Source organism: Magnolia sinica, chromosome 7 (genome assembly GCF_029962835.1).
Source record: "Magnolia sinica isolate HGM2019 chromosome 7, MsV1, whole genome shotgun sequence".
NCBI classification, from domain to species: Eukaryota; Viridiplantae; Streptophyta; class Magnoliopsida; order Magnoliales; family Magnoliaceae; genus Magnolia; species Magnolia sinica.
The window spans coordinates 80908725-80931252 of record NC_080579.1 but is presented as its reverse complement, the minus strand read 5'-3'; the positions used below and the strand labels follow the sequence as shown (position 1 = coordinate 80931252).

The window sequence follows — 22528 nt, the reverse complement described above, 5'->3', positions numbered from 1 at the left end:
CCTGGAAAATTGAATGCCTTCTCTTTCTCTCTCATCACCTTTTATAAGTAATAGCAGTCGGTGGGAGTGTTTGCTGTAACAGAGTCGAAAACCCACTCTGTTTACGCAACAGAAATTTCTAGAAACTCTTACGCATCGGTGATGATTGGTGGGCCCATAATCTGACTTATCAAAGAAATCCACGCCGTCCATTTGTTTTCCCTCGAAAAACCAGTCAGGCTTGATCAGTTTTAGATCAGATTCGTGGTGGCCCACGTGATTGATTTTGCAGTAAAGACTCTGCCGTTCAATCTTACATTTGAGACTTCATGTACCTACAATGCTTTCATGGGACAAAACGGACACCTAGGTGACTGTCACACCCCCCCTCTAGACATAATGGACAGTCCCGATCATTGAAATGGATGATGGGTAGGGCCCAATGTCAACACCCAACTGCAAGCACGTCCGTCCCTGGACGTTTTGCACTAGAAGACAACTTTTGGAAAGTTTTGTTCAAAAACTAGGTGGGGCCCACTTTTGATGACATTTTCAGAGATCTACTCCGCTCATTATTTTCTCAGTAATGTGTAAGCCCATGGGTCAAAGTATGAAGTAAATCCGAACTCTAAGTGGGCCACACCATCCACCTGTGATGAGTCAATACCGAACGTTGAAGCAAACCTCTTCTTACTTACATGCATATAGAGTTTTGGTTATTTACAAATTTGCCACTCTCCCTTCTATAGACGTATGTGGTTCGTTTCTCCCTACCGCACCGTCCAAAAGAAGTGAAATTTGACGAATATCCACTGTTTTTCATGCTCTTTCCATCGGTTCAATTTGGGTCCCGATCTCCCAAGGATGTCCAAGATGCTTTCTTAATGGTTATTGTCTGATTTTGTCCATCGGGTTACTTAAACACTGATCCAAGGTCTGAATTTTGACGTGTACGGTTAATTTATGGTCCTCAGGCCATATATGAAGTTTCGAGCCCAACGGATGGTGGGAACCCTGTGATCTTGTATTCTGACTGACTTTTCAAGCCTCTTTAGTGTGACGAACATGATTTTCTTGAATCTCGGCCATGTAAAATCGTCGATCTCGGTCCCCTGGAGTCCGTCCCTTGCCTTGATGATTCCTGAGCATTAAATCCATGCTTTTAGCACCCTTTTTCAGTCTAGGCTCCTAAATTCATCTTGCAGCACAAACACGATTAAAATATGGCATTGAACAATATTATGTTCGTAAAATCATGCAATAACTGGGGTCTAATATGCAATATTTGACCCTCAACACAACTCCCAACCAGCATTTTCCTAGTCCCGAGCAAAGTATGCGAAAAATAAGTTGAGAATTACTGGACAATTTTTATAAACTCGAGTGATTTTTGAACAACAATCCAATCAATAGAATTCTAGGATTCATGAATATTGGGCATTACTTTCTCCTAGACTAAGCGCACGGTAAATTTCATAATCAAGATCAAAGTATTAATCCTGTAATTAGAAAAAATTCTAAACATTATGATCTATGAGTGTATAGTGTAATCTCGGCTTATCATTAAGGTTCACTTCTCTATCTCATGATATCATTGATAACCAACAAGAGCATTCAGGACACCAAAAACCTAAACTAAAATGTGCCTCACAGATCATTTTTTTTTCTACCAACTTTTGATTTTTCCATTAAAATTATGCCAAGGAGGGAAATCAAATCCTCACCTATAGGGAGCAAACCTATGGTGAAGATCGTACACCCAACCATTTTCACATATCACTCATGGGGAATTAAATCTACCCTTATAGGGAGCAAACCTATAGTGAAGAGTATTCGCCCCACCCTTTCCAAAGGTTTCTTCTTTTTTTTCTTTTTTTTCTTTTTTTTTTATTGATCTTGATGGGCAAATTTTCCAGGCTGGTTCCTTACATGCTTAGTGATTACCAAGTTAACCCTTCAATATCAAACTGAAACCTTAATGTGAACGCGAGATGTGACATGTGAAATCACAACTCACTCAAAGTTTACAACTTCTAATTCTGGATTAACAATTCAAACCTAACTGTGAAATCTAACAGATACGGAATCCAAGAGTCATAAATTACCAACATCATGTATCTTGAAATTCTAAGAGCCCTAGATGGCCATCAAAATCACTTTGAATTCACAAGAAATTCCAGAAAAATTAAAAATTTTCACAATTTTTGTGCTCAAGACCAAAAAAATATTGATTAGGTAACTTAATCTCCCACCCCCAACCTAAAATCTACATTGTCCTCAATGTAAAAGAAATAAGCATGCAATGCATATGGGACAATGAAAGTAACAGAGGAGTGATGGAAAGATAATACCTGGACAAAAGAATTGAGAGGCTTTTCAAAAATATCAACATAAGACCGGGTTAGCACAAGAGAGAAACCAACAAAAGCAAACTATCATAAAACAATGTATAAAGCAAACTAACCTAATGGCATAAAACCGTCTATCCTAGAACAGCATAAAGCAAACTACCCTAGTCCTATGAAAGCAGTAAATTTTAATCCTCAACTGTGAAAGCACCAAAAATCTACTCAATCATGCATCTAGGTTCTTCCGTCAGCCAGTATCTTGGTAAATTTCTCAGAAGATTTTTCAACAAGATCATCCAAAAGCCTGTTTTGCAGTAGGCTTGGATGTCCTGGAACGTGAATGTTCAGAGAAATTGAGGGACCTCAGCATAAAGTTTTCTTTTAATCGTCTGAAGTGTCCAAAGTATATACGATTCACCTGTGGCAGAAAAAATTTTGAAATTAGTACACCATGATGAATCAGAGACTACAAGTAAATGAAATTCAGAAAAATTTGTAGTAGGTGGTATAGTCTCAACACATGCCGAAGTTTCACTATTTAGTTCAATTTTCAGCTCCTCCTCCATTAATGGTAACCATTCAGGATCTGAGGGAGGAGGTACTTCAAAATAAGGGTTCTCTCGGTCCGTGACAACTACCGAGGTATTGTCTTACGAGGCATCCACTATTTCTTGTATCATGGGATCGTTTGAATCTGCAAAATGTGCCAAATAATCATCTAAAGAGTCGAAACATTCAGTTGAAAGGAGTTCATTCATCCTATCGAGATCTGTGATGATATGTTCAATAACTCCTTTATCTTCTTTGAGAGTAGAAATGAACATACTCTCTTGTTTGTTCTCAAGGTGAGATGAAATCACCACTGGGTATGTCTCTTCTTGACCTAAATAGGCATATTCTAAATCAGAGGGTAAAGGTTTTAGGTCAACCTTCGGTGGCTTGAGGTTAGACGACAGAGGCACGACATCAATTTGGGGCAATTCTTCAAATTGTGGCCTCCACTGGTTAACTTCAAGTACCGGCCTAGTATCAAGCAAGGCACACGTCTCCCTAATTATGTCATCATCCAAGTCATGGGAGTGTGTTAGGCACGTCTCTAGAGGGCCAGAGGATAAGCTCAGAGGCGTTCTATCTTCCACGAAAGAATCAATCATGTTAATATCGTAGAAATCGTCATCATCCTCTGAGTTTCTGCAATTATTGAAAAAGATGTTTGACTCCAATGTCATATTTCCAAAAAACATAGTCATGACACCATTCCTGCAATTGATAATTGCATTTGAAGTGGCAAGGACTGGGTGACCAAGAATAACGGGAATCTGAGAGCTCATGTTATTGATGGGTTCGGTGTCCAGGATGATAAAATCTACAGGATAGTAAAATCTATCGACTTTGACCAACACATCCTCAATTATCCCTCTTGGTACACGAATAGAACGATCAACAAGTTGTATTGTGGTTAGGGTGGGTTTTAATTCACCCAAGCCTAAATGTTTGTATACCGAGTAGGGAATCAAATTGACCCTCGCTCCTAAGTCAAGAAGTGCATGATCAATTCGATAGTCCCCGATTACACCTGATATGGTTGGGCTACCGGGATCTTTGAATTTCTGCGGCACGTCTTGCTTCAGGATGGCACTCACTTTCTCAGTCAAGAAGATCTTCTTTTGAATACTCTGTCATCGTTTGGTCATGCATAGGTCTTTCAGGAATTTGGCATATAAAGGTATTTATTTTATGACATCAAGTAGAGGAATGTTGACTTTCACTTGTTTCAACACCTCTAGAATATCCTGAGAGTTAGAGAGAGGTTTTAGTGCAACCAACCGTTGGGGAAATGGAGCAACTGGCTTCTCTAGAAGTTCCAGTTCTAATTTTTGTTGGGCATCACTAGATCCATCATTGTTGTCCTCTTCTGACTCTTGAGGCTTTTCAAGCCTAACCGGAAGGGTTTTATCAATAATCTTCCCACTCTTAAGAGTGGTGATGGATTTAGCGTGCTTCATTTGATTTGAAGAGCTTGGGTTGCCAACTTCATATTGTAGCTTTGGTTTGAGAAGAGGTTAAGTTGGGAGGCTCCCCTTATTCCCAATCCTGTTTTCAGCCTTAAGTCATTGTAATGTTTTGTTAAGGTCTTGCAAGACTTGTAGCATATTCTGATTGAATTGATCTTGCTTTTCAAAATGTTTTAAAATCAGATCCTCTTGAGGTTTCTCTTGTTGTTGTTGTGAAGTCTAATTAAAGAAACCTTGAGGGGTATCAGTTTGTCCATTCCTCCAACTAAAATTTGGATGATTTTTCCCACCAGGATTGTACGTATTAGAGGTAGGTCCATTGAAAGGTCTTTGATAGTTATTTACAGCATTAGATTGCTCAATCAGTACCTCTTGAAAGGCAGATATAGTTGGACAATTTTCAGTTGTGTGACTGTTACAATCACAAATACCGCAAACAACTTCCTTACCCTTGTCCTTCCTTGATCCCATGGCCTCGAATTTTTTTATGAGATTAGCCACTTTAGAATTGAGATCATCATCCTCTTTTATAAGTTACACTCCGCCCATTTCCTTTGATTGAGTGGGCCTAGAAGTGGTATTTGATTTTGGGTATATGTCCCATGTTTGTGTGTTTTCAGCAAGTCTATCCAAGTAATCCCACACATCATCGACATTTTTATTAATAAATTCTCCATTGCACATTGTCTCGACCAATTGACACGTGGAAGATGTTAGTCCATCATAGAAAAAGTATGTAATGTGCCACGTTTCAAATCCGTGTTGCGGGCATGAGCTGACAAGGTCCTTGAACCGCTTCCAACATTGGAAGAATGTTTCATCCTCCTTTTGGGCGAAGTTCATAATTGACTTTCTAAGGGTGTTCGTTTTGTGATATGAAAAAAATTTCTTTATGAACTCCCTTGTCATGTCATTCCATGTGCCAATAGATCGGGGACGTAGTGAATGTAACCACGTCTTAGCTTTCTCTTTCAAAGAAAAGAGAAAGAGTTTCAGCCTGACTGTGTCCTCAGACACGTTAGGAAAGTATAAAGTGGCTATGATTTCATCAAACTCTTTCAAGTGTAGATACATATTTTCAGATTCAAGCCCATGAAACTTTGGAAGGAGTTGAATCACCCCTGGCTTGATATTCATGTGTCCCGTATTTTTGGAAAAAAATCATGCATGAGGACATACTCACCCCCGCCTGTTGTAAATAATCTCGTAAAGTACGAGGTGGGGGTGCTTGATGCACCTCATTCTTATCTTGGATGTCCTCCACCCTAGGTTGGGGTAGAAGAGGTTGATTTGTGGCCATAACCTCAATTAACTCTGAGAATCTCAAGTGGTGTCTAATCCTGCGATGGATAGATAACCCCTCAACCAATCCTCCACGAAACGTAGAGTGTTGTCACGAACCCACTTGGGCATAAAACACTCGCAACCCTCAATTCAAATTCTAAACCTATATCTAAAAGAAAGGAAGAAATACAAATTTAGAAAATAAGAGAAAAGAGTTGGAAGGAAGTTACCAAATTAGAAGTCCTAAATTAAGAACCTGCAAAACAAAACAAACCAAGTTAATTTCTACAGATACAAAGTCTAGAAATAGCAGGAGATCCTAAAGTAAACTAGTTTCTAAAAAAAGAAAATTTTCTAAAAGGAAAAATAGAAAGTTTCTAAAAATAAATTAGGAAAATTTTAAACCTAAAATAGAAAGACAATTAGTTTCTAAATTTGAAGAAATCCTAGAATTAGAAAGTTTCTAAAGATAAAACCTAATATAAAATAGAAAACAGAAAGACTAGAAAATTAGAAAGATATTACCAATTTAAAATGTGTATGTCAAGGTCCTATAAAACAGGAAAATAGATTAGTTTTTAAAAACAGAGAAAATTCTAACTTAAAATTAGAAAATCCTAATCTTAAACTAATCCTAAAACTAGTTAATCTCAGAAAAACGTAACCGTCAATCTCCGGCAACGGCGCCAAAAACTTGTTCATTCACTCCCCAAGTATAGGGTTGTGATGTAGTAATAGACTCGGTGAGACCGAGGTCGAATCCACGGGAACTGAAACCTATACGTAATCTGAAACTAACTAGAACTAGAACTAGACTAAGATGAAATCTAAATCAAGTGAATATGAGGGAATAATGGTGAAGTATTACTCTAAAACTTGTGAAAATAAAGATGGGAACTAGGGTGCCAAGGATCCACTTATAACAATTGGAAAGCTACCTTGTATTGATTCAGGGATACAACTGGAATTAGAGTCCTATCCTATCCAGTTGATAAGAAGAGATTTGTTAGATCTCTAAACTTCTCATGGATCTAATCATCAATATATAAGAGTGGTGAAGATTTGGAAGTGATTACGTCACCTAACCATGCCCAAGAGACTATGGCAAACAACAACAATTTACCAATCTTTCAGCCAATCATGAGAGAATTATGCAAGTTAGGAAGGATTCCGTCACCCTACCATGCCCATGGGACGATGGTGAACAACAGGTCTTACTAATTTCACAATCTCAATAATGGAAAAAACATACTTAAAGCTATCGCAGATCCATTGTAATTTGAGTCACAACAAACCGTTAAAAACTAAAAATATACTTTCATAAATAACTAGAATCCATAAGAGTTCAATAAAACATAAATCAAAGCCAAGCAAATGTCCCAATTATGTTACAAGCTTCACCTCTTAGCCCTAGCTAAGAGGTTTAGCCCAACATGATTAGGCTCAACATCTTAAAAGAAATACTAAAAAGAAACAGAAAAAAAACTAAATAAATATTACTCTACTCTTTCTCTGCCTCTGCCCACGTCCCTGGAAAATTGAATGCCTTCTCTTTCTCTCTCGTCACCTTTTATAAGTAATAGCAGTCGGTGGGAGTGGTTGTTGTAACAGAGTCGGAAACCCACTCTGTTTACGCAATAGAAATTCCTAGAAACTCTTACGCATCGGTGATGATTGGTGGGCCCATAATCTGACTTATCAAAGAAATCCACGCCGTCCATTTGTTTTCCCTCGAAAAACCAGTCAGGCTTGATCAGTTTTAGATCAGATTCGTGGTGGCCCACGTGATTGATTTTGCAGCAAAGACTCTGCCGTTCAATCTTACATTTGAGACTTCATGTACCTACAATGCTTTCATGGGACAAAATAGACACCTAGGTGACGGTCACGCCCCCCCTTTAGACACAATGGACGGTCCCGATCATTGAAATGGATGATGGGTAGGGCCCAATGTCAACACCCAACTGTAAGCAAGTTCGTCCCTGGACGTTTTGCGCTAGAAGACAGCTTTTGAAAAGTTTTGTTCAAAAACTAGGTGGGGCCCACTTTTGATGACATTTCGGAGATCTACTCCGCTCATTATTTTCTCAGTAATGTGTAAGCTCATGGGTCAAAGTATGAAGTAAATCCGAACTCTAAGTGGGCCACACCATCCACCTGTGATGAGTCAATACTGAACGTTGAAGCAAACCTCTTCTTACTTACGTGCATGCATATAGAGTTTTGGTTATTTACAAATTTCTCACTCTCCCTTCTATAAACGTATGTGGTTCGTTTCTCCCTACCGCACCATCTAAAAGAAGTGAAATTTGACGAATATCCACTGTTTTTCATGCTCTTTCCATCGGTTCAATTTGGGTCCCGATCTCTCAAGGATGTCCAAGATGCTTTCTTAATGGTTATTGTCTGATTTTGTCCATCAGGTTACTTAAACACTGATCCAATGTCTAAATTTTGACGTGTACGGTTAATTTATGGTCCTCAGGCCATATATGAAGTTTCGAGCCCAACGGATGGTGGGAACCCTGTGATCTTGTATTCTGACTGACTTTTCAAGCTTCTTTAGTGTGACGAACATGATTTTCTTGAATCTCGGCCATGTAAAATCGTCGATCTCAGTCCCCTGAAGTCCGTCCCTTGCCTTGATGATTTCTGAGCATTAAATCCATACTTTTAGTACCCTTTTTCAGTATAGGCTCCTAAATTCATCTTGCGGCATAAACACGATTAAAATATGGCATTGAACAATATTATGTTCATAAAATCATGCAATAACTGGAGTCTAATATACAATATTTGACCCTCAACAGAACTCCTTGGAAGTTGTTACACCCTTTACTCTACTCCTCTAACTCTAATTCGTGCTTAGAATGCCTCAAAGAACTCCATTATATAGGCCTTGCGAAAATCGACTCTAGTTTATACAGCTTTAGACCGCTTTGATGGCACCTTTGATGGGACTTCGATGCCATCGAAGTCTAGTCGGCGAGTTGGATTTGAATTTGGAAAGTGTCCCATCGCGCACCGTGTAAGTCTTCAATGAGATTGCTAGTCCTTCGATGACATTGAACTAGCTTCGATGTCATCAAACATGTGTTCAATGGAATTGAGAATCATCCAGAACAGTCCAGTGAGTTTATCATAAAATTGTTGATAATTTTGATGTCGTCGAATTGGCTTCAATGGCATCGAACTGAGCTTCGATGGGATTAAGAATTACACCCAATTTTCCAGCAACCAAACTTGATTTTCCTTGAAATTTTGATGGGATCGAGCTGCCAAATACTATAAACATTAAAGGAATGATAACAAAAATCCTTCTTTAGTTGAGAAAATAGTGGACTTGCTTAAAGAGCTATTGAAATGCAACTCTGGTAAAACTGGAGTATATAGAAACAAGAGAAATCCCAACTCCCAAACTCAGCAAGAATTAAGAGATCCTCCTAAACATATAACCATAATGAAATGGGTTCTAAAGGTTAAGTGTCTTGTAATCCACATAGCTTTTAAAGCAAGTAACCATTCAAGATGGTACCTAGATAGTAGATGTTCGAGACACATGACAGGTGATAACGCTATTCTCTTAAACATCAACCAAATAAATGGCGGCTCAGTTACATTCGGAGATGGAAGCAACTGCAAGATTATTGACCAAGGTAATGTTCAACTTCCTAACTTACCTCTCTTTGAAAATGTTCTATATGTTGAAGGATTAAAACATAATCTTCTAAGCATATCTCAAATCTGTGATAATAAACATAGCGTAAAATTTTCAAATCATGGATGTGAGATAATAAATGAGAAAGGAAATGTAATATTAAATGGTCACAAAACTTCTAAAAATTATTATATAATTGATAACTCTTGCTTAACAAATCATTCGTGTTACATGGTCCAAACATACGAGACTGAACTATGGCATCAACATCTTGGATATGTAAATTATAGAGATTTATATAAATTGAGCAAAAGAGATCACTTACGTGGCTTACCCAAACTGAAAAAGATAGAAAAAATTTGTGGCGTATGTCAAATAGGCAAACAAGTTAGGAGAAGTTACAAGAAAGTGAACTCTTTAGCCACGACTAGATCTCTTGAACTTCTCAATATGGATTTAGTCGGACTAGGTAGAATGGAGAGTAGATGTGGAAGGAAATATTTTCTAGTTATAGTTAATGACTACACTAGATATTCTTAGGTAGCCTTTCTAAGAGAAAAATCAGATATTCTTGATGAAGTCAGAAAGCTTATAAAATGCATTCAGACTAAAAAAAGAGTTATCTGTAATCATAATTAGAAGTGATCATGGTATTGAATTTGAAAATAACAATTTTGAAAAATACTGCAATGATCATGGTATATTGTATGAATTTTTTGCTCCAAAAACACCTCAGCAAAATGGGGTTGCTGAAAGAAAAAATAGAATTCTATAAGAAATGGCTAATGCAATGCTAAATAGCATGAACCTACCTAAAACTTTATGGGTTGAAGCTATTAGTACTGCATGCTATATAATTAATCGTGTTTATATTAGAAAAGCTAAAAACAAAACAGCTTATGAACTATGATTTAACAAAAAGCCCACTGTTAAATATTTTCAAACTTTCGGAAGCAAATGCTTTATTTTACGTGATCGTGAAAACTTGAGAAAATTTGAAGCCAAAAGCGATGAGAGAATATTTCTATGTTATGCCCTAAATAGTCGGGCATACCGTGTTCTTAACAAAAGAACTGGGGTTATACAAGAATCTATAAATGTTGTGATAGATGATCGATAGATCACACCCAGTCTTGATCAAGATGATGATGATGTCAATTTGATTAATGTACCTAACTCTTCTTCTAAATCAGACAATACTGAGTTAAGGTTAGTCAAAGACCATCCGACTAATCAAATACTTGGTAACCCTCACACTGGCACTCAGACAAGAAGACAACTAGAAAATATATGTAATAATGTCTGCTTTACTTCCCAAATTGAACCAAGTAATGTAAATGAAGCGCTCGCTGATGAAAGTTGGATAAATGCCATGCAAGATGAATTAGATCAATTTATTAGAAATGATGTAGGTTTTCAGACTTACTGACAAACATGTGATTGGAACCAAGTGGATTTTTAAAAATAAAATTGATGAAATGGGAAACATTATCAGAAATAAGGCACGAATGGTTGTACAAAGTTATACTCAGATAGAAGGTATTGATTACGATGAAACTTTTGCACTAGTTGCATGCCTTGAACCAATTAGATTATTTATTTCCATTACATGCCATAAAAATTCAAATTTTATCAAATGGATGTAAAAAATGTTTTTCTAAACCGTGATCTAAATGAGGAAGTCTATATTGAACAATTAAAGGGTTTTGAATATACCAAACTTCCCAATCATGTTCACCGTCTTAAAAATACTTTTCATCGTTTAAAACAAGTTCCCAGAGCATGATATGAAAAGTTGACTAAATTTTTACTCAGTCATAATTTTGTTGTGGGTAGTGTTGACAAAACCTTATTTGTCAAGAAGTATAATGATAATATCCTGATTGTTCAAATTTATGTTGATGATATTATTTATGGATCTACATGTGCTAAGTTATCTACTGATTTTGCAGATCTAATGAAATCCAAGTTTGAAATGAGTATGGTCGGCGAACTAAAATATTTCCTTGGATTACAAGTCAAACAACTTGAAGATGATATGTTCATCTTACAAACCAAATATGCATTGAACTTTGTAAAAAGGTTTGGCTTTAAGAATGGTAAGAATTTCAACACTCTAATGAGTACAATTCTTAAACTCTCAAAAGATGAATCAAAGTAAAAGTGTAGACTCTCAACTATATCGTAGTATGATCGGTAGTCTTCTGTATTTAACTGTTAGTAGACTTAATATTGCATTTAGTGTTAGAATATGTGCTACATATCAATTTGATTCGAAAGAATCTCACTTATCTGCAGTCAGACAGATAATCAGATATGTCGCAAGTACTACAAACTTAGGCTTATGGTATCTACATGATACGTCTATTCAAATCGCAGGTTAGACAGATGCAGACTGGGTAGGTCGATGATAGAAAATCTACTAGCGGTGGTTGTTTCTATGTTGAAAACTACTTAGAATCATGGCTCAGTAAGAAACAAAATTCTAAATCTCTATCTACTACAAAGACTGAATATATTACTATAGGAAATACTTGCACTCAGCTAATATAGATGAAAAGAATGCTAGTTGACTATGGAATTACACAAGATACGATGACAATATATTGAGATAATTCTAGTGCAATAAATATCTCTAAAAATCTAATTCAACATTCTTGTACAAAACATATTGACATACGATACCATTATATTCGAGAATTAGTTGAAGATAAACTATCATGCAGGAATACATTCAAGCTGAGAAGCAACTTGCAGATAAGCTGCTTGGCAATGTTAACTTTTCAAATCTGAAGCATAATATTAGATTGTATATTGTTAATTAATTATTCTTTTCTTTGCATTAAATTTTATGCTTATTTGTAATTATGAAATGCATGAAAAGTAAAATGGAAAATAAAATATTAATAAAAATTAAAAAATTAAAAATTTTGAGATTTTTCGGCCAGCTGAGCACATGCTTCGCACGGGTTTGCTCAAAAGGGAAAAAACTCTCAATTTATTTTCACTCCACATCTTCTTCCTCGACTAGTCGGTGCCCCATTCGACCAACTCATCAACCAAAATCTCTTGTAAGTAATTTTATTTCAATTTCCTCATAGATTTTGGTTGTCCTTCACTAGATTTGCTAGTTTAAGTAGTTCTTCATCAATTTGAACCCTTTTCTTGTCGGATTTTTCATCAAAAGTTGATATACTTTCTTCCTTGCATTTTTCTTATAATTTCTCTTATGCATTTATAATGGAATGTCGAGCTAAAAAATCAGTACGTAAATCAAGAGCTGGTTCATCTTCTAGATCCTATCCTCTTGGTTTTCGGACCATACGTTCACCGGATGATGATCCGAAAATTGTCCGAGATTTTCGCATAAGGGACATTATCATTGAAAAAATAGTAAATCTAGACCATATTGCTCTTTTTGGTCTAGTTCCAATTCTTTTTTAGGTTGGATGGGAATGTATTTTGAATTGGGGTGGAACGACTTACCGGTCCGTAGTGCAAGGCATGTATGCCTCTATTTGTGATGTTTCTCTTAAGAATTTTTCCTTCTTTATTCAATTTGTAGAAGAAACACTCACAATTACGCCTTCTATCATATCTGCTTTAATGGACATAGACATTGCAGATGATGGAATTCCAATCATCGCACTTTCAGAGAAAATGTCTAACTCTGAAAAAGAAAACTATTACAAGAACATTGTGTGGTTTCAATACTGAATGGCGATCTGGTAATGCCTTACTCTCAAACAAACTATTTCCTAAATACCACGTCTTACATTGCATCTTCACATCCAATGTGTATTGCAGAGCGGGGAATAAGACTGATCTCACTCCCTTTATGCTTAGAGTCATCCATGTTGTTATTTCGGGTATTGGTATTTGTCTACCTCCTTGATTTGCTACATCATTATTCAATTTCACTTACATCCCAAGCATGGGTCGATTCCTTTTGGACATCTTATGTTGAGTGTTACTTTTCATTACAATGTCCAAGTCCCTACGTTTGAAGCACTAGAATCCGAACTCCCTTTCAACAACTCAAATTTGAATATGATGAACTTCACTCCCCTTCCTGAGCAAAGAAAAGGAGAAGAAGAACCACCGGCGGCAGGAGACACAACCATGGATGACATATTCAATGACTTAGAAGATTCTGATGATCAAGCTAATTCTGACTATCATCCCTCTTAATTTGATGAGAGGTAATCTGCATTAGAGGAGAAGGTTGAGGCTCTACATGTATCATAGGCTTCATTGGTCCAAACCCAACAGTCTACAATGAAGTACAAGAAAAAGTACTTCTATCGCATCAATCGGAGTTTGAGGCTTAATGATCCTTCGATGCCTGCACTATCTTCTTCTGGGTCGGATTGAGCTTGATTAGTTTATCTTCTTTACTTATGATGGTTAGTTTACTTTGGATATTTTGTTTGGTTGGATATTCTAAATATTTTGGATATTTGTGATATTTTGGATGATTTCCTTATATTATAGTTGTATGAGTTGATTTGCTTGATACTTCATACACTATCTTAAACAGTATTATTCTCCTTGTTATTCTTGCTTATTGATATTCCTTCTTACTGATATTCTTGCTTACTAACATTTATCTTATCTACTTTGCCTTGATATTTATCTCTCATGTCATCCGATTCTTCCTTTGTCGACTTGTGACAAAATGGGGGAGAAATTGGTGTTTGGTGTGTGAGTAAATGGCGGCATATGGAATGAATGGAATGCATATGGAATGAATGAATGGAATGTATACAATTTTTGTTTGCATACTATATGTTGTATTTCGTAGGGGGGGTATCACTTGAGCATCACAGATGGCTACAAATATTATAAGGATACTCACACATGGAAGCTTCAAGATTATTAAAGGTTGTGCATGCATAGTTGATCTTGTTAATGGATGTATTATTGTGTAATGTTGTGTGTTTTGTCATGAAATTGACAAAGAGAAAGATTGTAAGTGCTATTATGTTAAGCACACATAGATTGTCAAATTTCGTAAGGTAAAAGCGCTTCAAGGTAGAAACACAAGTATGAAATCACAACTACTCTACATACCTGAAGATCAGCTCAAGATCGGCTTATGATCATATCAAGATCGGTACATCTTCTCAAAAGAAATCGTCGTCCGTATTCAAGACAACGTAGAGTCAAAGTTCAAGACAAGGTGATTTAGATATTTGTTAAAATACAGGTGATATAACCCTAGAAAGACCTTAAGAATATATGCTTTTAAAAATTCTCTATCATGGATTTTTATTAACATTTTTTGTATAGAATTTGGCCAGCCTAACTTCTGGTTCGGCCAGCCTAACTTCCTTGGCCAACCCAACTTCAAGCCTGAGTAAAATAGCTACTTCTGTTGAAAATTCTGCTAGCCTAAGCTTGAAATTTGGCTAGCCTGAGAAAGTTCGAGTGAAATTCCAGCAACACAAATAATTGGATTTTGCAGGAATTTGGCTAGCCGAGTGGCAAATTCGGCCGGCCGAATTTATCCTTGCGCCAACCGAATTTTAGATAAATCTTATACAACAGAATTTGAGTGTTGTTGGAACGAATCTAAACTTCGGCCAGCTGAAGCTAATCTTAGGCTAGCTGAAGTTGTAACATCTTTGCTTATAAATTGAGGCTTTCTCTCATTCTAATTAATAACGAAATTTAATATAATTCTTCTGCAAGAGAGAGAAGTTTAAGTCTTCGGCAAAGCTATCAGTGTGGTATTTATAAAATTTATTTTATAGCTTATCCAATTCCCTTATCTCTAGATCGTTTTAATCTTATTCTAAGAAGGTAAACTATACTCTTCTTTAAGATCTAAGAGAATTGAATCAAGTAGCATTTGGATTTTTCATTTTTAAAATCAATAGAACCCCAGATTCTTCTGTTTGATTGAACACTGCAGCATATACGTTCAAGAAAGAAGTCCTTCTGCCACAAGCTTCTGCCACGTCTTCTACATTTGAAGATAAGTACATTTACTGTTTTCTTTTGAGGTTATGTCTAAGATAGCCTGTGAAAATATCAGTGAGGTTTTGTCTAAGATAGCCTATGAAAATCACGAGGAATTGTATTAGGTTGTTAAGGTGTCCATGTGAAAACTTTTAATAGTGAAAGCCAAAATTACGAGGGTAATAATTTTGAGAGTGGAGTAGGTGTGGCTGTTTTAAGCACCAAACCACTATAACCCCTTATGCCGTGTGGTGAATGCTTTATTTTTTGGGTAATTGGATGTTATTTATTATTTCATTCTTGTGGTGAATATTGTAATCTTTTTATATATTCTCTTGCTAGTTTGAAAGATTGATTTTAAAGACATTCGCGAAATAAGGTTGTCTTGCCTAATATTTTAAGTAAAAGTTGTTCTACGAATTATTTGGAATCAAGGTTTCAATACTCGGGCGATTGAGATTTTTTTTGTAATATTTATATATTCTACATTTATTTCAATCATTTGGCATTGTCCTATTCACCCCCCTCTAGGACATCGCTAGCTCTTCATTTCACTTAGGGGGCGTTTGACACATGGTATTAGATGGGATTAAGTGGGATGGAATTACATTTGTCCTGTGCCAATTCCACTCAATGCTTGGGAAGAATGGAAAAGAATAGAATTAGATCAGATGCAATTGCATTGGGTACCGTGCCAATTCCACTCAATGTTAGCAAGTTGTGTAGGTCCCACCATGATGTGTGGGCTATATCCACACCGTCCACCCATTTTTCGAGATCATTTTAGATCATGGGCCAAAAAATCAGGTAGATCTAAAGCTCAAGGGACCCCACCATAGAAAGCAGCGGGGATTGAATACCTACCGTTGAAAACTTCTTTGGGGCCACATAAGTTTTGGATCTGCCACATTTTTAGGCCCATGCCATAAAATGATGTTACAAAACAAATGAACGGTTTGGATATAACACATATGTGTTATTCTCAATAGTTTCAAATGATGGTGGGTATATCCATTCAATGTACCACTGTATTACAAACATAACATGGAATTAAGCTTATCCCATGGTATCAGGGGACAATCCCTACCATGTGTAATAATTATGTTTTTTGAATCCCATCCCACCCAATCCTTCCCAATGCCATGCGCCATACACCCCCTTAGGGTTTAGGACTGGGTTTTTCGATGACCATCCATTGGTTCAAACTCAATTCTAATCTTCATTTAGTTGATGGAGACTCCAATAATCAAACACATCTATACATCAATTCATACCCGATTTGTTAAATTTGTAAGTATAAGTGAAAACGACTGTGGTTACACAAGTGGCATTCACAAAATATTGATTCCACTAGAGATATCTTAGCCATTGGCCAAGGTCCAACTTGAAATACAAAATTTTATGACATTTTCGGGGAATATATAATTTTAGCATGTTGCCCTTCTAGTTAATATCGGTCTTGTTTTACTTTCATATGTTATTAACTAACATTCCCATGAATACTGGCTCTTTACTAACTAATCCGTTGACACTGCAGTGAATACTGATCCTAGTTACTTTCATGCATTTCCTTTATACACTGGTGAATATTGTTCTCATTTGCTTTCTTTCCTTTACTTTTCATTATTCTAATGTATATTGATCCTCCATTTATGTTCTTGTTTGTAATTTCCATTTGTATTTATTTATTATATTGAAAAGTATTTAAAAAAAAAAATAGAAAAAAGAAGAACAAGAAGAAGAAGAAAAGAAAAACAATGGGGAAGAAAGCAAGGTGAGAAGAACTAAAAGTGAAAAGCCATTCCTTCACAATTGAGCCTAAAAACTGTCTGAAGGGTCTGACATCCCTCAAAATCTGTGTCGAACTTTCAAAGTATCATGCGCACTCATGCACAAGCTGCCATGTTTGTCTAGGAAGACTTTCCAAGCCCTTCACCTCCTCCTGACTGACCCAGGTTTCCAACCACTCAACTTACCACTATCCCCTCTTTGGTCGACATGGCCGTCAGCCTACAAAGGCTTGAAAATCTCATGGCTTGCTTTCTTCAAGCTGAAGCCACATCCACAGCTCCTAGCATGCCAATGGAATCACTCAACCTATGCATCAACCCTCCGAACCCCACCATGCACACAGTTAACCAATTTCACCCAACTCCCCTTAACGGGAGCCAAATACATTTCCAATATCCTCCTTCCACAGAAGCCTATAATTCAGTTCAATTTTCTTCCACTAATGGGAGCCATCGACCGGCTCTGGCAAATGCCCTTAGGGAGAGCTAAATCCCTGTCCAATTTCCTCCCCCTAACAGGAGTCAACCATTGCCATAGTAAGCCCATTCCAGTCAATTAAAGTAACATCCCCCTAACGGGAGCGCTTTTTAATTCTAGCCAAAACATTTACTTTTTAGTCAACCTTAACATTTATTTTCCAGTCCATTAGGACAATTACCTTCCAAGCAATCTCATATTACATTCTAGGCCGTGATATAATACAAGCTCTTAGTTATATTCCAGAGGGAATAATCCTAAGTTATGACATAAATAAAGCCATGATTCGTATGAATAAACGAGTGCAAGGCACTTAACATTAATAAATAGCTAAAATAAGCTTATCAATCATAAGAAGCTAAGATAGTTTGAATGCACAAGCGAGAATTAGAGTGTATTAGGCGAGTCCTTGAGTTATAGGGAAGATGACTTGCCTGATTCTGGCTGCAAGATCAATAAAGGAGAGAGATAAGTAACAATCCACAATACAAATACATTTATGTAGTTCGGCAATTTCTACTACTACATAGTGTTGGTATAAGCATACTCTAGAACAATGATAATTTGGAATACAAGTATGATTTCATGTACGTTGGCTTTGAAACCATAAATATGGGCTCTATTGCCTCCTCACATGGGGAGATAGTATAAAATACTTTTCTTTAAAGCCATGGTGGAAGAATTACGATGATCATATCATCTTGGCCCTATACATGTGGCTAATTATTAGAACTGTTTGTATTTTACAAGCCATAGAATGCATGGTTAGAATCATCAAACCAAAGTGTTACTTGAAATCATAAGCAATACAAAGTGGGATATATTGGATAGATATTTCAAGATGATGATCATACCTATTTGTTTTTGTGCTTAATCTTGATTATCTCTTTCCATGCTATTGATCGGATTCTTAAGATTGTCCAATTGGCATGATTTTTGTACCATGATTTCTCCCTTGTGGTATGCAAATATGGACTGTTCAAATTAGCCATTAGATATCCCACATGTCATTCAAAAGTTTTCGGGCGTCGCTAACATCCGCATGAAGGTGAAGATGTTAGCAAAATCCTATATTTATTATTTAAAAATTATTTAAAATTTAACAAGAGATTAGAGTACCCGTACTCGGGAAGATAAACTTTAGGTAGGATTGGTTCCAAGTCCTTTCCAATCGAAGTCCACGATTTGATGTAGGACGTGTCACTGACACATTCCTAGCATGGTTGGACCAAAAGAATGTGGACTATAAATTGATCATAACTTTTGATCTGAGTATTATTACAGGACGCACAACCTATCAATCATGCAAGGACCCTGTACATGTGGCCAAACGATTAGGTCCCCATGACCTATAAATTCTGTACCTCCAAGACCGTAGAGCCAGGATTTATAGTTGTGGGCTTCTCTTGATTGACACAAGAAACACATTTTAGTTGGGCAAAGATGGGGAAGAGTTGTGGGCTTCTCTTGATTGACACAAGAAAAACATTTTAGTTGGGCAAAGATGGGGAAGGCAAGTCCCTCAACTCTCATTCGAGCATACATCATGAAAGATCCATCAAGCTTGCCAATATTGAGATCCACCCCCAAACCAAACATCAAACTGATATCAATAATCACTGATTCACATCAAACATGGGCTGGAATGGCAAAGATCCTAATCCAAGGGTTGCATATAGTGCCCACCATTGAAGGATTCCACACTTTCAGCTTGCTCAACAATGTGGCATTGTGAAGATCCCTGTTCTTAGCAAACGATACCTTCTCTAACTTGTGGTAATTAAAATGGTATGAGGAAAGAATTTGGAGATGAATGCCAAATTGAGACCCTCGACTCTTTCCAGTGCACAGGTTCCTTGGGATGAAGATCTCGATAATCTTGCCAGAATGCACAAACATGACTTCCAAGCCATTTGGTGAGAAATTGAAGGGAATATTTCCAATGAAGAGGCTATTAGGCCCTTTCTTTTTCTTGCCAATGATAGGAACCCATTTTTGTTCTTTTACCTTTTCTATGTCCAAACAAGCTGGGATCTACTTCTTCCCAATTACGTTACTAAAAGATTATGAAAATCTTACCATGAAATATCCATTAACGCACTCTGGTGCATCAATTGCAACATATCGAAATCCAATTTTGCAAGCTCAAGCAGTACACACTATAAGAAAACCGTCTTTTGCTGGCGGTTAAAGCCGCTGGTAAAGACCGAGAAAACTGTTGGTGAAACTTTTATCAACAGTCAGAAAAGTGCCGGTAAAAGACTGAGAAAATAGCTAGTAAAACTTTTACTGGCAGTTGTGCTGGGCGCCACCTAATGTAACATTTGCCCGCGGTTTATATACTTTTATGGGCGCTTTCTCAAAACGCCGGGAAATCCCCGATAAGCGCTAGTAAATGTCTACTGAAATGCGGGTATATGCTAGTATATTTGATTAAAACCTTTTTTTTTTACATATTTATTTTATACCTGTAATTTGGATGTCATGCATACATCACAGTGGGCCCCACACATAGGGCTGTAGGTTAAGCTTAATCTTGAAAGCTTTGTAGTGTATATGGTCTGTCAATCAAGATTCGGATTATGTGACGCAAGGTTTGATAATCAAGATTCAGATTATGTGAATGTAAGGCCCAAGGTCTGATGATCCAAAGTGTTGAAATAATGGGCTTCGCTAGGGATGGTGGATATCCAATATTCAAAGATCTGAACATTCTCAGAAGAAATATACATTAGTGGTGAAAACTCAAGAGAGAGAAAGGCCAAATATCAAAGGGTGATGATCTTCATTCTACAGTGATCCCATTCCATTCCACGGTCGTTATGTGGCGTAATGCATGCCCATCGACCCACTTCATTTCATGGGTTAAATCACTCACAAGAGCATGTTAAATAAAAATAAAAAATAACAAAAAAAAAAGAAGCCAGAGTGACCTTGCATTCTCTTTGCCATGATCCGACGACTCCAGGAAAAGCAAGGCCCACATGGGTAGAGTCTGCAGATATATAACTTAGTTATGCTCATGCTGAAAAAAAAAAAATCATGGTTGAAATTAAAATGTGTTACGATCCTGTGAAATCGTCAAAATGGCACAACAGAGAGAGAGAGAGATTTCCTATGAGGTCAAGCTATGGGCCCCACTGATCTATGTTAGATATCCCTTCCATCAATCAGATGATCCCTTTCATGATGGGCCTGTAATGAGGATTTGCGGGTTCTTAAGATCTATCAAACTAGCTGAGCTTGTCCATAGCCCATTCATTAGCCAGCCCTAAAAATAAATATTAAAATAATATTTACAATAATAAGTTGAATGAAGAAAGAAAATCCATCGATCCAGCTCCCATTCATCCTGCCTAAATCCTACAAAACAAGATAGCAAAAAGAAAGTATAGCAGTTGAATGTAATTTGAATAAAAATTATAATCTATTCAAAATTATAATCTAATTAAAGCCCTATTTAGCAGTTGAATGTAATTTGAATTAGAAGGTAAGTGGCTCTAAGTAGGCCCTAGGAAGTTTTTAATGGTGGGGTGTTCAATCACCATTTTTTCACACACACACACACACACACACACACACACACACACACACACATATATATATATGGTATAGCCCACGGTAAGGGTCCCACCATCTTGGGTGAGGCCAGGGCCATACCTAATCCGGCCCGGGCTGAAATCGGCTGCTAACAAGGATGGAGTAGTACCATCGATTCGAATACAACCCATTTTCTTTTTCTGAAAAAGTTAATGTTTGAGGATGAGATGATGTCTTTTTTCTTTTGTTTTTTTTTTTCTTTTTTTTTTTAATTTTAATTTTTTTTAAAAATTTTTTTTAAAGGTGAAAAGATATTGAAGGAAGAAATCGAGAATTGAATGATCTTACAAGAAGAAACTAGTGTATTGAGTTGATCATAGACTGGTGATGTGCAAATATTAGGAACTTGCAACTTGCCTGCACCAATGAGCAGAGAAAAGGGTTGAAACAACACCTGCCGGGAATACAACCAATAGGGAATCATTTTTTTGTCTAATAAAAAAAAAACAAAAAAAAAAACAGCTATTTCTTGTGATGAGTAATTAGAAAACCATCATCCTTACCTACTTACTTTCATGCCAAGATTGCTACAGCCATTATAATTATTTCTCATAATTAAATTCCAATATCTCATTGGACTTGACAAAATCAATTCCTGCCACTGCCCATCATTCATGGACCCTAAGAAGAGACCCAAGAAATGAATTTCAGCCACACATGTACATGCCAACTTGGTACAAAATGTATGAGATCTAATCCAATTCATTCATTAGATGGGCCAACCATAAATACATCATCAAGGGGACCACAGATCTACAACAAAAAGGAATTGTCAGATAGAAAATCACCAATGGCTAATATCCAATTTGCACATGTGGCCTACTTGATGAGCAGAAGTATGTTTATTTTAAGCTCCCTCTAATAAATGAGCCATATCTCCTACAAATGTGCCAGATTGGCATGGGTCCCACAATTCACCTCTCCAATCTAAATCCTTGGCACAAATCTCAATTAAAACATTTCTATAAACACGCATGCATGCACATATTCATCTGTTTCTTGTTTCAATTAAAACATTAAGAGCTGTTTGCAGTGTGGGCAGATTTGGTTGATTAAATGTGAAGGCCAACCTACCTGCACACAGTAGCAAACTTATAAATGTTCCTATGTGGCAGTTGCACTGAAAAGTTTGCAACATACAAGATACTAATTATCAGATACCTTCCACATTTCAGAAGTCCTTTATGATCTTACTTTGCTCATTTTCAAGGAAAGTAATACCCCTGAACTTGATCATACAAAACACAAAAGAAAAACATACGTCAAAGTGAAGTATAGTCAAAACATTAGAAATATGCATTAACATTGTATGTAAAAGAAAATGGAAGAAAATGACACAACTCACCTTGACGCCCTTCTCCCTCCTCCTTTACCCGGGCTTGGGACCGGCAATGCAAGAAGTTGCATTGGCG

The 22528-nt window shown here is 36.8% G+C and overlaps 1 non-coding gene across 1 annotated transcript; it reads left to right on the top strand.

Moving 5' to 3' along the window:
• The first annotated feature begins 5096 nt into the window (after window positions 1–5096).
• Window positions 5097–5203, top strand: LOC131252370 (small nucleolar RNA R71). Its single transcript, XR_009174394.1, has one exon. It is a non-coding gene; the product is annotated as a small nucleolar RNA R71 (small nucleolar RNA).
• The last annotated feature ends 17325 nt before the right edge of the window (window positions 5204–22528 follow it).